Source organism: Elephantulus edwardii, unplaced genomic scaffold (genome assembly GCF_000299155.1).
Source record: "Elephantulus edwardii isolate Elephantulus edwardi_28Jun2011 unplaced genomic scaffold, EleEdw1.0 scaffold00052, whole genome shotgun sequence".
NCBI classification, from domain to species: Eukaryota; Metazoa; Chordata; class Mammalia; order Macroscelidea; family Macroscelididae; genus Elephantulus; species Elephantulus edwardii.
The window spans coordinates 12,519,283-12,532,124 of record NW_006399802.1 but is presented as its reverse complement, the minus strand read 5'-3'; the positions used below and the strand labels follow the sequence as shown (position 1 = coordinate 12,532,124).

The 12,842-nt window shown below is 40.0% G+C and overlaps 1 pseudogene; it reads left to right on the top strand.

Annotated features, from left to right (window-relative positions):
* The first annotated feature begins 11,701 nt into the window (after positions 1 to 11,701).
* LOC102845687 lies at positions 11,702 to 12,429 on the top strand (annotated as a pseudogene).
* The last annotated feature ends 413 nt before the right edge of the window (positions 12,430 to 12,842 follow it).

Here is a 12,842-nt window from a genome sequence, read left to right as displayed (position 1 = left end):
TTATTTATATATATAAAACTTAGGGAGCTCTGGTGGCCTAGGGGCAAGAAACTATACGAACACAGTTGGAGGCCAACAGCTGCTCCTCAGGAGAAAGATAAACAATCTCCTTTACAATTAACTGTCTCTGAAATCTTGCCAGAGGGTCAGGTATGGGTCAGTTACAACTTGATGGTACACAACAACAAGTCCTTACTTAATAACTATTTCATTTTGCAACATTTCAGTTACAATCATATAAGTCAACTGTTCTGCACATTATGGGTGCACTCTGATAGTAATAAATACCACAGTACAAAGTGAGAATAACAATGGCTATTATAATTAAAGTTATGTGTCAACTTGGCAGGTCATAATACTTAGTGGTTTGACAATTCTTTGACAATGTGATTTGGGAGTCATATAATGATGTAGTCACCCTGGATTTTGTGATCTGATGTGGTTATCCTCCATTTTCTCACAGCATTAATTTAACATAAGAACTTGATATTTAGAAGCTGTGTTGATAAACAGTGAGTATACATTAATATATTGTACATTCATGTAAGTATGCACATATAAAAACACATATATACATACACATATTCATTATATATATATATACTCACAAACATGTATATACACATACACCATTGATTTCACGCATTAAAAAAATAAAGTATTCTGATTAAATTTAAACCCAGTCCAACTCTGCTGGTAAGAAATGGTAGTTGAGACTGGGGCCTGGTTTGATTTACATTTGAAAATCATTTATATTCCCCTCTCAGCATCCTTCCTGTCCATATTTTCCTTTCTGGCTTATGGGGTTGTTCAGCTGGGCTTTGCATGAGTTACAAAGCAGCAACAATTACATGAGGGAATCCAGGAGCATGTTAACCACAAAAAACTGTTGTCATAAACAGTATGCATCTTAATGCAGTCTTTCAGTCTTTACGTAAGATTAATTAAAGAGCAGATGTTCTGTCATACCCTGTGTTAGGTATGGTTATCTTTGAGATTCCAGCTCTTCCATTTGCTGAGTTTTAATTTGCATCATTATGCATTTTGAGCCTGGGGCATGAGTAGTCAAGTGGTAAACATTAGCTCTACTGCACTGTGTTTCCAACTGCACCTTCACTATTAGGCTGACTAATAGAATTCAATTCTATTTTCAGCCGAATCCTCTCAATTTTCATTTGCTTTTGACATGTTACATGGCAGGAGGAAAGAGCAAGGGAAAATGAGAGAGAGAGAGAGAGAGAGAGAGAGAGAGAGAGAGCAGCCACAGCACTGTTTGTGAACAGATCCTCAAGTTAGCAAGAGAGCCCCCTTCTGCTGAGCACTGACTTCATGCACAGAGTCTTCCCCCAACCTCACCTTCCTTTTATGCATAGCTGGAAAAGCCTTGACATTTTCCCTGTCATTCTCATCTTAGAGCTTGACACACCAGATAGTATAGAGCTCTTTGCTTTTGTTGTTTGGAATTGGTGGCACCAAAGTGAATTCTGATTTTAAAAATCTCACTCCTGGAAATTAATGTCTGAAAACTTTTCAGGCCATGATCAAAGTCTGATATGAATTAATTTGTCATTCTAGCACAGCCCTTCTTGCCAGGCATTTCAGGCCAGGACTTGGGAAAGGCAGCAGATATCTGGGTTGACAATTTCATTTAAAGGACAGAAATCTCTCTGCTTTCTTTTCATTGATATCTTGATTTAATGAACACACAAACAGACTATCGCCATATGCTCCAAATACCAGCTTGCTGTTCTTCAAGAAGCATCTTGGGAAAATGCCAGTGAAAGAAGCTTGGAAGAAACTTGAAAAGGCTTCAAGACATATCTTTGTAGTCTGGGATAGCAAATGCACTACTGATTAATTACGCTGGGATTGGATGTGAATAGGAATGTCAATAAGGCGTTCATAGCCCTGCAATTGGGAGCATGTTGGCTTGATAATAGAACCCTTCCTGTTTTATTTCCTGTGTTGCCCTTTCTGTTGGTAACATATTCACATGCAGGTCAGAAATATAAGATAGCGGCATCACGCCACTTCTCAAAACAGAATCGTTAGATCAAGTGTGACCATATTCACAGAAGAGGTATTCCTCTAGAAAAAAGAAACTTCAGGATTTGTGTCAGAGAATTCTTGGCTGAAGAGAAATCAGTCATCTCTCTTCCTGCAGAGATGATCTCCACCATCATGGTAGACACTTAAGACAGCCTAGAGAGTGGCTTTACTCTTGCCAAAATCCTTCATGTCATTTTACCTTAGAAGATGTTGAAAAATCACTCTGCCTTCAAAATCCAGAATTAGTTCATGGAGATTTGGAAAATAAGCAAAGTCTTTTCTTTCTCTTTCTCTCTTAGAAGAAAAGAATGAAAGAGGAGAAGGAGAAGAATTTTCATCAAGAAGAGAAAACTTATTTGAACCTGATGTTGGGAAAGAGCTTGTCTCAGTGATAAAATCCAGAAAATCTAATTTGAAAATATTGATATCAATTCCACCCTTGGATATTATGCCATCTACTTCCAAATTCAAACTATAGCTTTTTCCAGATTGGTCTGATAGTCATCATAGGCTTCTATTATCTATGCAATATATTCTAGAATGTTTTGGCTTATCTACATGGTCATTTATGGTTGTTGTTGTTCTGTACCATTGGGTCAGAACCAACCAGAGGCACATGGGAGGAAGATGTCCATCTAACCGCCCCCCCCCCCCCCCCCCCCCCCCCCCCGCCCAGAGAAGCTAGTAGATTCGAATTGCATGCCTTTGGGATTGTAGCACAGTTTCTTACCACTAGGCCACCAAAGCTACTTACATGGTCCTTTATGGTAGGACTCTACAATATTGGTCTAGTCTTAGCTTCTGTTGATCACACACCCTGTAGAAGGAGACTAAAAAACCCTGGCCTATCTCTCACCCTCTATCTCTTTACTTCTCTCCCAGCTATCAAGAAGCAACAGACTCATCATTCAACCTCCATGGAGTTTCCAAGGCTGTAAATCACAGAGGACGATATTGTCTATCTTTCTTCTAAGAAGCAGTTTGTGATTTGAACCACCAGAGGGGCTTAATCTTAGGGTTCACAGCAATATATCCTATGGACTGTGCAACCAGAATTTCCTTTTAACCTTCAGGCATTTACATAAGTATGTTGTTGTTGTTGTTATGTGCCGTCGAGTCAGTTGCGGCTCATAGCGACCCTATGTACAACAGCCCTAAACTCTGCTCTGTCCTGTGCCAATCGCACTGTCTCCGACACTCCCATCCCGATTATCCCAGTCACTGAATCAATCCACCTCATAGAGGGCCTTCCCCTCCTGCGCCGTCCCTCCACTCTCCCAAGCATGATGTCCTTCTCCAAGGACCTGTCTCTCCTCACAACATGTCCAAAGTATGTTACAGAGTGCCTCAGAATCCTTGCCTCCAAGGAGCCACCCGGTTTAACCCTTTCCAGGACAAATCTGTTTGTTCTCCTAGCAGTCCATGGTATTCTCAATACTCTTCTCCAGCACCACAGCTCAAAGGCATCAATTCTCCTTCTATCCTCCTTTGTCCAACTCTCTGATGCATAGCAAGTGATTGCAAAGACCATGGCCTGTATCAGACGCAACTTAGTCTCCAGAGAGACACCATTGCTCTTCAGTACTTTGGAGAGGTCCCTAACAGCAGACTTTCCCATGGCAATGCGCCTTTTAATTTCCTGGCTGCTGGTGCCAAGACTGTTGACTGTGGAGCCAAGCAAACTAAAGCTGTGTACAGTCTCAATCTCTTCATCATCCATCCTGATGCTGCCAATTGGTCCAGTGGTGAGAATCTTTGTCTTCTTGACATTGAGCCTCAATGCGTATTAGAGGCTACACTCCTTGACCCTCTGCAGCAGGTGCTTCAGGTCTTCTTCAGTTTCAGCAAGCAGGGTTGTGTCATCCGCATAACGCAGATTATTGATAAATCGTCCACCAATCTTGACCCCACATTTCTCCTCATAGAGCCCAGCCTCCTGGATAATCTGTTCTGCATATAGGTTGAAAAGGTAGGGAGATAGGATGCATCCCTGGCGTACGTCCTTCCCAGTTTTGAACGATGCAGTGTTCCCTTGCTCTGTTCTGACAACTGCCTCCTGGTCCAAGTATAGGTTTCGCATTAGAACGATCAAGTGTTCTGGGATTCCCATTCTTCTCAGAGTCAGCCATAGTTTGCTATGATCCACACAGTCAAATGCCTTTGCATAGTCAATGAAACACAGATAGACATTCCTCTGGTATTCCCTGCTTTCAGCTAAGATCCATCTAACATCAGCTCCAATACAATTGGAGATTGATACATAAGTATTGTCTTTTCAAATTATCCCACCTCCTCACACCTTCCCACCACCAGGGAAAAGTTATGTTCTAGAGTCGAGTGTCAAGTTTCTCACTAACTCTTCATGTATCTCAAATGTCTTTCCCATTAATACCTCAAACCAAAAGTATTCGGAATACAATTCATCTTCTCTTCCAAACATTATCTAGTGTACCCTCAATGTCTGTCAATGGAACCTTCGTACTATTAGTAACCCAATATTCAACACATCAATTCTATACTTGACCTTTTTTGTTTCTTCTTTCTTTCCTTCTCACCTTTCCTGTCTTCCTTTCCAATATCTACTTTCTAACTCCTGATGTATATACTTGCAGAATAATTTTTCTATCCAAAATTTTTACACCCAAACTCAGTTATTACCAAAGTCTCCTTCTCTACTGAAGCTTTCTACTTCAGAAATGTTTGCTTCCAGACTACGAGATGACAAATTTCGTTTTAGACCACATATTTGTGGTATTTTGACCATATTAACAGCAGATCTGCACCCTTCCCTGTCCTATGTCATCCTCATGATGATATGCTCAAGCTCATTGTTAGAAATCAAATGACTTATTGCATAATGCAAATCTCTTTCCAGGGACTTCTTTAAAGTACAAAAGAACAAATATGTCATCTTCAAAACTGAGGTCTACCTGACCCAAGTCATGGTATTTTCAATTGCTTCAGCATGTCAAAGCTTGACAATGAATCAGGAAGACTGAAGAAGAATTGATGCATTGGAATTGTAGTGTTGGCAAAGAGTATTGAATATGCCTTAAAGAAATGTAGGCAGAAGGCTCCTTAGAAGGACAGAGAAACTTCTCACATACTTTGGAGATGTTATCAAGAGAGGCCAGTCTGTGGAGAGGAACATCATGTTTGGAGAACTGGAGAGCTGGCCAAAATAAAAGGAAGATTCTGAACAAGATGACTTGGCACAATGACTAGAACAGTGAGTCCAGCATAACAGAAATTATGAGTATCATGCCAAGGTTTCATTCTAGGGCAGCTCAAGAAGCAGGGGATCAGAGTTTCATTCTGTTTAACATTAGGCAATGAATAGGAACAGAGCAATTCCCTTTTGAAGATGTTGTTGTTGTTAGGTGTCATCTAGTTGACAACAACACTATGGACAAGAGATAAGACTCTTTTCCTATCCACACCATCCTCAGAATCTCCAACATGCTCCAGCCCTTTGTTACAGACACTGGATCAATCCATCACATTGAGCTTCATCCTCTATCTTTCCCAGCACAATTCTTTTTCCCAAGGACTGCCCCCTCTTAAACATACCCAGAGTATGAGATGAAGTTTCAGATCCCCGCCTCTAAGGAGCACCCTGCTCACACTTCTCCCGTGACAGATTTGTTTGTTCTTTTTCAAAAATCTTTGCCAACACTGTCATTCAAAGGCATCAATTCTTCTTTGACCTTTCCCTTTATTGTACAACTTTCAAATGCATATGAAGCAATTGAAAATATCATGCATTGACTCAAGCATACCTTAGTCTTTAACATGACATCCTTGCTATTTTGTCAGAAAATATGACCTTGGTGACAGAACAAGGTCAGAGATCACCTGATAGCATTTTTACATTGAATAAATCATTCATTGTAAACATTTTTTAAATATATAGACAGAGACTATGCACATATACTTGGGAGTAATATTGATATTCTCTGTGGAGAGATATAGTAGAAAAACTGAGTATTATCAGTCAGAAAAAGAGTAGGGGTCGAATGTGAGACATATCATCATTTGTGTATATATAAGGTCACACTGAGGCTTAAGAAAATTAAACAAACCCAAAAGAGCTAAAATATGGCCTTAAGTATGTCCCACCTGAATTTAAAAACTATCTTAAGAATGCATTGTAGTGAACCTTGATAAATAAAGTACACATAAGCTGTAGTATGACATCAAGAAATACACCAAACGGCAAAAATGTTCATTGAAAGACAAGAAAGAAAAGAACAAAATGGTTGTCACACTGAAGATCAATGACTACAGCCTTCAAATATGGATTGTACCTCAATATTAAGAAAACAAATATCCTCTCCACTGGATCAATAAGCAATATTATGGTAAATGGGGGGGAAACTGAAGTTGTCAACAGTTTTATTTTACTGTGACCCAAAATCAACACCTAGGAAGCAGCAATCAAGAAGTTAAAAAGCATATTGTATTATGTTAATCTCTTGTTCAGGACCTCCTTAAAGTGCTAAAAAGCAAGGATGGCAGTTTAAAGTCCAACATGCTCCAGACCCAAGACAAGTTCCTGCTTAGAGGCAAGGACGGTGACAACTCTGTCTTACATACTTTAAATTTGCTTTCAATAAGGGCCAATCCTTGAAAGAGAATATCATACTTGGAAAGATGGATGTCTAAGAGGGAGAGGAAGACCCTCAATGAGATGGCGTCCCACAGTGATTGTACTGGTGGACTTTATGCACAGCATAAAGGGAATGGCACAGGATCTGGCACGGTTTTGATTTGATAATGACGCTTTGAGTGAGAGGTGACTTGAAGGAACCCTACAGCAGCTACAACACGTTTTAGACAACCGTTATATCTTCCTTCAGTCTTTTCCAGACTTACATGGTATTGGTTCACTCCCACTGGAAAAAACCTAGACAATAAGTCTATGATCTACTTTATAAAAATGATCATCCTTACCTTACAAATAAGGAAGTAGAGAATCAATGACAGTCAGCAATATAGACAAACTCATAAGACTAATAAGTCAAAGATTTTTTTAAAAAAAAATCCAACTCTTTCTATTATTAATTACTGCCTTCAACTTTCACAGGATGTATTTATTTATTTCATTGGATTTTCTGTTTTACCTTTAGGGAGCTCTGGTGGCCTAGTGGCAAGAAGCTGGGCTGCGGTCCCAAAGGCACACAGTTTGAGGCCACCAGCTGCTCCATGGGAGAAGAATGGACAATCTTCTCCTGTGTGATTAGCACTGAAAATCCATCGAAGGGTCAGCTATGGGTCAGTTCTGACTCAATGGTACACAACAACAATAATATTTTACCTTTCTAAATGATTAAGTGATTCAAAATAACACAAATTTAAATCATAACTTTAAATATATACACACAAAATATGCCATTGGATATTTACTTCTTTGGATTACCTATTTTCCCTTTCTAAATGATTAAGTGATCCAACAAACACAAACTGGGTTGCCTGGTGAATGATATGAAGATAAAATCATTGGAGGAGATTTATCTCTTCTCCCTGCCCATCAGGGAGTCTGAAATATCGACTTCTTCCTGGGCATGTCCCTCAAGGATGAAGTATTGAAAATCATGCCAGTGCAGAAGCAGACATGTGCTAGCCAGTGGACCAGGTTCAACGCCTTTGTCGCCATTGAAGATTATAATGGCCATGTTGCCTTGGGCATCAACTACTCCAAGGAGGTGGCTACTGCCATCTGTGGGGCCATTATCCTAGCCAAGCTCTCCATTGTCCCTGTGTGGTGTGGCTACTGGGGGAACAAGATTGGCAAGCCTCACACCGTTTCCTGCAAGGTGACTGGGAGCTGTGGCTCTGTGTTGGTGCATCTGATCCCTGCACCCCAAGGCACTGGAATCGTCTTGGCCCCTGTGCCCAAGAAGAATCTCTGTGCAGAGTTCTAAGGCTCCAGCTGTGGCTACCACATAGTGGATTTTCTTTAACAAATAAGGTGAATTAAGTTCTAAAATATATATATTTCATTTGTATAGAATATATACATAATTTATATATTATATTGAAAAATTAGAAACACATTTAAATATATGACACCTATATACACATGTCCTTATGCTCAATAAGGACAAAATAGCATTATATATGAAATGGATAATTATCCCTGATACCGGATAACATACTTGAGCACTGTGTTCAGCTGTGAATTTCCAGGCATTTAAGGTAAAAAAAAAAGAATGAAAGCTATAGTTTTATGGTTCTTATGAGTAATTTAAGAAAGTTGACTGGTTCATAAGAAGAGAGAATTTTATTTCCTGGCACTATATTCTAAAAAGAATTTATCACGTAATTGTGGAAAAGAATTCTTCACATAGATGTTGAGTAAAACATCAGCTAATGTCTTCCAGAGTGGCTTTGCAGAAGACGAAGTATGTCTTTCCACAGCTATTTCTTGCTTTTAGTGCAACAAGAATAAAAATTAAGTGCTCTGTGACAGCAATTATAAAAGGACTAACACCTGTGGAATAAACAATACATGCATACAAGAACAGAACCCTGTAATGTGTCCAGAATGAGTTAAACACTCTGAAAGGCTTACACAACTCTAGATAAGACCTACATAAAAAGAATGTCATCATCTATATGCTTTGATAGTCCGGATCTTTTTCCTTTTTTCTGACCTTTTGGTTTTGGATACCCAAATGGTTACTCCAGCCCCTCTCCTACTTTTTATCACTGTTTTCCCATGTTTTTAATCTCAACCTTTGGCACTGCATTTATCTAACGATAGATCTCCCTCCAAAGACTCTTTCACTTGATGACATCTAGGATATTCTTCTTCAGCTTCTGCTCCTGTCAGGGGCATAGAACAGCCCAGTAGACACATGGACAGCTTATCCCTTAGAGAATTTCTCTAAAAGCAATCGACTCCACTGTGCTTTGAGAGAGAACTATGGCAATCAATTCCAGACTGAGCTTTCTGGCAGCAGCAAGGGTGCAGTTATTCTGTGTGGCTGAATGGAGCAAATTCCACTGGCTTTTGATATGAGACATTCCAGTGGCACAGTTGACATTCTGTTAGAATGATTGTGGAATCTGACTTACACTTTCCCAGATGAGGGGAGAGGTAGTCCACATAAGTGCTTGCAAATATGGTCCAATTTTCACAAAAATTTAGATCTCCGTAAGGATATATATAAATCTCTAACTTCAGAACATGGGTGACGTTTCTCCCCTCAGAGTACTGTTCAAGTTAATACTAACAGAATTCTAAATACAAGAAATTACTTAAAATCCACCATCCACTCAACCCAATCTAGCTGACTTCTCTCCCCATTGTCTTCTAGGTTTTACCTATGTGCAGACATAACTTAAAATTACTGCATAGACATAATTTTATATTCTGGATTTTTTTTTCTAGTCAGCATTATAAATACCTTTCTTAATACATGGTTGCTAGACAGTTCTCATAATTAGCATTTTTATGGTTCTGTGTGTCCATTAAGGTACTTCTTCATGATTTATTATTTAATTACCCATTTCACTAGACACAGACATTTACATTGTTTGCAGTATTTTAGTTTCAGAGAGTCAAATTTCTTGAACCAAAGTATATAAATGTGATGATTTATATCATGTCAAATTGATTTTCACAATGATAGATTCCATGTATACACTCATCAAGAACATATGAAAATACCATCTATACTGCAGCCATCCTAACAAAGGAAATTTGTGGGTGTTAATGCTATGTAAAAGACACAGCATGGAAAGTATGCAAGTCTTTAATTGCTAATGAGTTGTTATGTGCTATCAAGTCAAAACAGACTCATAGCTGACCTTACAGCTGTTTTTCAGAGACTGTAATCCCATATATCCTTTCTCCATACCTATTCAATCTGTATGCTGAGCAAATAATTCACAAAACCAGACTCTGTGAAGATGAGTGTGACATCAGGATTGGAGAAAGACTCATCAACAACCTGCATTATGTTGACAGCACAACTTTGCTTGCTGAAAGTGAGGATATGAAATGCTTGCTGCAGAAGATCAAGGACTGCAGCCTTCTATATGGATTACATCTGAACATCAAGTAGACAAAGACCCACATCATAGGACCAAAAGTCAATATTATGATGTTGTTGTTGTTGTTTTGTTGTTAAGTGCCGTCGAGTCATAGGCTACTCATAGCGACCCTATGAATGAAAGTCCCAACAGTTGCGTGACTTTCATCCTTTCTGCATGTTCATAGGGTTTCCTGAGGCAAGCTATTTATGGAAGCAGATGCCACTCCTGCTTCCAAAACATGATAGCTGGAGAAAATATTGAAGCTGTTAATGATTTAATCTTGCTTGCATCAACAATACTCATGGCACTAGCAGTCAGGAAATCAGGAGATTCATTGTCTTGGGCAAGTCTGCAGTTAGGGACCTCTCCAAAATAGTGAAGAGTAATGAGTTTGCGGACTACGATATGCTTGATTGAGGCCATAGTCTTCTCAGTCACCTACCATACATTAGAAAGCTGGACAACGACTAAGGATGACAGAAAAAGAATTATTAATGTCTTTGAGATGTGGTGGTAGAGAAGAGTGCTACTATCACGTGGAATGCCCAAAGAACAAACAGATATGCCCTGGATAAGGGTGCAGCCAGAGTGTTCCTTGGATGCAAAGATGATGAAGCTTCATCTTTCATACTTTGGACATATAGCTAAGTAAGAATATTCTTTGGAAAGGGATATCATGGAATGATGGAGGGTCAAGGAAAGAGAGGAAGACCCTCAATGAGATGGATTGACATTGTGACTTCAGCAATGGGTTCTAGAGTCTCAGAGATGGAGAGGAAAAAGAGATGGTGCAGGATAGGGCATGTTTCAGGTTGGCTGTTCATAAGGTCATACTTGACTTAATGGCATTTAACAACAACAACAATCCCACGGGAAGACATCGCTTATCTTTTTCGTGCAAAGCACTATTAGACTTGAACCACTTGTCTTTGAATTGGAAGTGAAGCTCCTTCACCAATAGGCCACCAGAATTCCCTAATTCCTAGTGAAGTAGTCCAGAAATCTGTGACAATTATATTAACAGTAATAAAAATTGGAACAGAAAATAATGCTGCCATTCAAACTTTCCTCCTTCTTATTCGTTGCTGGTAGAACTCAAGTCTCTTTCTGCTTTTCATCCTTCCTCTATGTGACTCAGAACCATTGGTGAAATAGTCGATTAAGTTATGAGCTATTAATCAAAAGGGTAGCAGTTCAAAGCCAACAGCTGCTCTATAGCAGAAAGATAAGACAGTCTGCTTTCATGTAAATTTAAGGCTCAGGATCTCTGCTCTTTATTGATTGACAGATTGACCTCTCTTCTCAGTAGCCTCAGCCCCATCACTGAGACATGATGATGAAGGTCAGAGGAAAAGGATTTGGATGCCTTGGACACCTTGTCACCAGGGATGCTTTTAACCTTGGCAAAGTGCATGTTATTGCCACCAGTGACCTCTTCAATGGTCCAGTAAGGTTCCACCCATGGGAAGTCAAATTGCACCGTCAAGGCTGAGAATAGGAAAGTCATCACTATCTTCCAGGAGCAAGATCCCACCAACATCATGTGGGATGAGCTGGTGCTGAGCATATTGTGGAGTCCACTGGTATCTTCACAACCTTGGAGAAGGCTGGGGCTCACTTGAAGGGTGGTGCCAAATGGGTAATCATCTCTGCTCCTTCCTTCTACCAATGTCCCCATGTTTGTGATGGGCATGAACTATAAGATGTATGACAAATCTCTCAAGATTGTGAGTAATGCCTCCTGCACCACCAACTCGTTGGCCTCCTGTGACCAAGGTCATTAGTGACAACTTTGCCATTGTAGAGAAACTCATGACCACAGTCCATGCCATCACTGCCACACAGAAGCCTATGGATGGCCCCTCTAGAAAGCTGTGGCATGCTGGCCATGGAGCTGCCCAGAACATCATCCCTGTTTCCACTGGTGCTACCAAAGCTATGGGCAAGGTCATTCCTGACTTGAATGGGAAGCTTACTGGCATGGCTTTCAAGTTTCTCACCCCCAATGTGTCAGTTGTGGATCTGATCTGCCATCTAGAGAAAGCTGCCAAATATGATGACGTCAAGAAAGTAGTAAAGCAGACATCAGAAGGGGTCCTCAAGGATATGATGATATACACTGCTGACCAGGTTGTCTTCTGTGACTTTAACAGTGACACCTGCTCTTTCACATTTGATGCTGGGGCTGGCATTGCCCTGAACGATAACTTTGTTAAACACATTTCCTGGTATGTCAATGAATGTGGTTACAGCATATGGGTGGTTGACCTGATGGTTCATATGGCCTCCAAAGAATTAGAACCCCTTAGACCACTCCTACCCCAGCAACAGCACTAAAAGAAAGAGAAAGATACTCTCCGCTGCTGGGGAGTCCTTGCCACAATTTGAACTCATACAAAGTGAGAATCTCACATCCTTGACACAATTTCCATCCAGTCCCCCTGATAAAGGGAAAGGGCTTAGAGAGCCCATCTAGTCATGTACCATCAATAAAATACACTATACTCATAAAGCACACTGTACTCAGAAAAGAAAACAAAAGGATTTACAGTCAGAAGTCCTGTATGGCAGTTCTGCTCTCATAGGGGTTGCTATGAATTAAAAGTGCTTGGATGGCATGGGGTTACTGTGAGACAAAAACAGTAAGTGTTAATGATCAAAGACAACCTTAAAAATACATTTTCTTGGTAATGATACTTGCAAAGACACCCAGGAACTTCTAATTTTTGTTGTTGTTATGTGCTGTCAAG